This window comes from Microtus ochrogaster, unplaced genomic scaffold (genome assembly GCF_000317375.1).
Source record: "Microtus ochrogaster isolate Prairie Vole_2 unplaced genomic scaffold, MicOch1.0 UNK3, whole genome shotgun sequence".
NCBI lineage: Eukaryota > Metazoa > Chordata > Mammalia > Rodentia > Cricetidae > Microtus > Microtus ochrogaster.
This window is the reverse complement of record NW_004949101.1, coordinates 398,658-401,790: the sequence shown is the minus strand read 5'-3', so window position 1 is coordinate 401,790 and position 3,133 is coordinate 398,658. Positions and strand designations below refer to the sequence as shown.

The window sequence follows — 3,133 nt, the reverse complement described above, 5'->3', positions numbered from 1 at the left end:
ATCAGAATGATGCTTGTCATATTGTAGTCCTCAGCTTGTTGAGTATATGGATGGCTTTAGGTAACAATACTCTCCACCCCATGGGTGGTTAAAAGGACTCATTGGAAAAACATGAAAATTTTGAGTGTTTTACCTGACAAACAGTTACTACTCGGTGTTTTCTATTACTACTGCTCTACATTTTTATGTGTGAGTCTCATGTTGAATTCCACCATTATCTATAGCAATGGGATGGAGTATCAGTGAGTTAGACACTAAGTTTGTGACTAATACCAGCTTTAAAGTCTCATGTATATGTGATATGCATTCACACAAAGCAAGAGGAAGCCACCGTAAATGAACAGTGACTTGATGGAGGCAGAGGAAATGGAACCTGTGCTGCTTCCCTGCTGGCCCTAGTAAGGTTAGTCCACACATGAGCTCTCAGGTCAGAGTCTCATGCCTACCATTCCTGCACTGTGCACTGTGTATGCCTCCAAAAGGTGCCTGAGTACTGATCGCAGAGAGAACAGTACTCCTAGAGTCACTGGCTGCCTTCCAGGGCACAAGACTTCCAAGGAACACAATGATAATGGAAATTTCCATGAAAAGTAGAAAGTCTGCAAACCAAAAAAATTCTTAGGCAAGCTACCAAAGTGCCTTGTGGTCACCTACTTGTTCTTGGCGATGTATTTGATAGACAGGGCACACGCTTATCCTCTACATGACCCTAGGGATGCTTGTCATGTCACTGAAGTCTATGACGTCTCCCCTCCAGAAAGAACCCGCCCTTTGGGGCCAACATGAAACGTAAGTGACCAAGTAAAACCTCTTAGGGATGAATTATTATTCTTTTCTCCACAATGTGAGGGATCCATGAGGAGATAAGCATTTGAAGAGCAAGAGGGCCCTGGATAGATAATACTCCTGCCAGGACCTTGACACTGGGCATTCTGATTTTTAGAACCATAGGAAAGATGTATTCCTTTAGGCCATGAAGACAGGAATCAGTTCTCATGAATGGGGACCGCTCACTAAGAAGTCCACGCTCCGGGACCAGATCAATTCCGATCACCGCACTCGGGCCATGCAAGACAGATACATGGAAGTCAGTGGGAACCTGAGAGATAAAGATGGACTGCGAAAAGAAGAACTCAATGCTATTTCAGGACCCAATGAGTTTGCTGAATTCTATAATAGGCTCAAGCAGATAAAGGAATTTCATCGGAAGCACCCAAATGAGATCTGTGTGCCAATGTTAGTGGAATTTGAGGAGCTCCTGAAGGCCTGAGAGAATCCAAGCAAAGAGGCACAAAACTTGGTGGAGTTCACAGATGAAGAGGAATATGGTCGCTACCTTGATCTCCATGACTGCTACCTTAAGTACATTAACTTGAAGGCATCTGAGGAGCTGGATTATATCACATACCTGTCCATCTTTGACCAATTGTTTGACATTCCTAAAGAAAGAAAGAACGCAGCGTATAAGAGATACCTGGAAATGCTGCTGGAGTACCTCCAAGATTACACAGATAGAGTGAAGCCCCTTCAGGACCAGAATGAGCTCTTTGGGAAGATTCAGACTGACTTTGAGAAGTGGGATAATGGTACCTTTCCTGGATGGCCAAAAAAGACAAGTAGTGCCCTGACCCATGCTGGAGCCCATCTTGACCTCTCTGCATTCTCCTCCTGGGAGGAGTTAGCCTCTCTGGGTCTGGACAGATTGAAATCTGCCCTGTTGGCTTTAGGCCTGAAATGTGGCGGGACCCTAGAGGAGCGAGCGCAGAGGCTGTTCAGCACCAAAGGGAAGTCCCTAGAGTCTCTCGACACCTCTCTGTTTGCCAAGAACCCCAAATCAAAGGGCACGAAAAGAGACACTGAGAGGAACAAAGACATTGCTTTCCTGGAAGCTCAGATCTATGAGTACATGGAGATTCTTGGGGAACAACGACAGCTCACTCATGAAAATGTCCAGCGCAAGCAAGCCAGGACAGGAGAAGAGCGGGAGGAGGAGGAAGAGGAGCAGATCAGCAAGAGTGAAAGTGAAGATTAAGAGAATGAGATCATTTACAACCCCGAAAACCTGCCCCTGGGCTGGGACGGCAAACCCATCCCCTACTGGCTGTATAAGCTTCATGGCCTGAACATTAACTACAACTGTGAGATTTGTGGGAACTACACCTCCCGAGGACCGAAGGCCTTCCAGCGGCACTTTGCTGAATGGCGTCATGCTCATGGCATGAGGTGCTTGGGCATCCCCAACACTGCCCACTTCGCAAATGTGACATAGATTGAGGATGCTGTCTCCTTGTGGGCCGAGCTGAAACTGCAGAAGGCTTCAGAACGATGGCAGCCCGACACCGAGGAAGAGGATGAAGACTCGAGCGGAAATGTTGTGAACAAGAAAACATACGAGGATCTGAAAAGACAAGGGCTGCTCTAGTGGGCGGCTGCACCCAGGCACCCCGGAGATCTGCTTTTTCTATTTTTCCCAACCAAATGCTCTTACAGACTTTTTGCTATGTAGTCTTCAGTCTCGTATGCATCTTGTAGAAACAAGACATGCTGGCAGTTTGCAGAATTGAGATGTGTTTTATCTTTGTTTTATATTAAAAAGATCTGTGAGAAAATAAAAAAAAAAATAAAGCAAAGGCCATAGAATGGGATCTGTCTAAAATGAGCAAAAAAGAAAAGGAAAAAGAAAAGAAAAGAGCAAGCAAGGGACAGATGATAAAAGTCATTCTGGTGAGGTAGCAAATGGAAATAAGGAATGTGGTTTGGAAACTGGAGGGAAGGCATGGTTTCTATGAAGTGGGAAGGAACAGGGGTCATACTTGTGGTCTCATGTTTTATGGAAGACAGGGTTTGTGAAGGATGAATTATTGGTGAGTGATGAAATTTCTAGGCAGTGTTGAAAGAGTGGCTTGGGTCCTCTTGGCTGCCTATTAAACAAGACCAGAAATGACTCCAGGACAGACTTAGTAAGCAAAGAAGAAACCAGACATCCAATCTTAAGAAAGTCTCAGGGTAATGAAATGGTGAGAGAGAGAGAAAGAGAGAGAGAGAGAGAGAGAGGAGAGAGAGAGAGAGAGAGAGAGAGAGAGAGAGAGAGAGAGAGAGAGAGAGAGAGAATATGCAGCTGGAAGAGAACTTA

At 45.3% G+C, this 3,133-nt stretch overlaps 1 pseudogene; it reads left to right on the top strand.

The window, feature by feature from the left end:
- The first annotated feature begins 973 nt into the window (after window positions 1-973).
- Window positions 974-2,600, top strand: LOC101982536 (annotated as a pseudogene).
- Window positions 2,601-3,133: the final 533 nt, after the last annotated feature.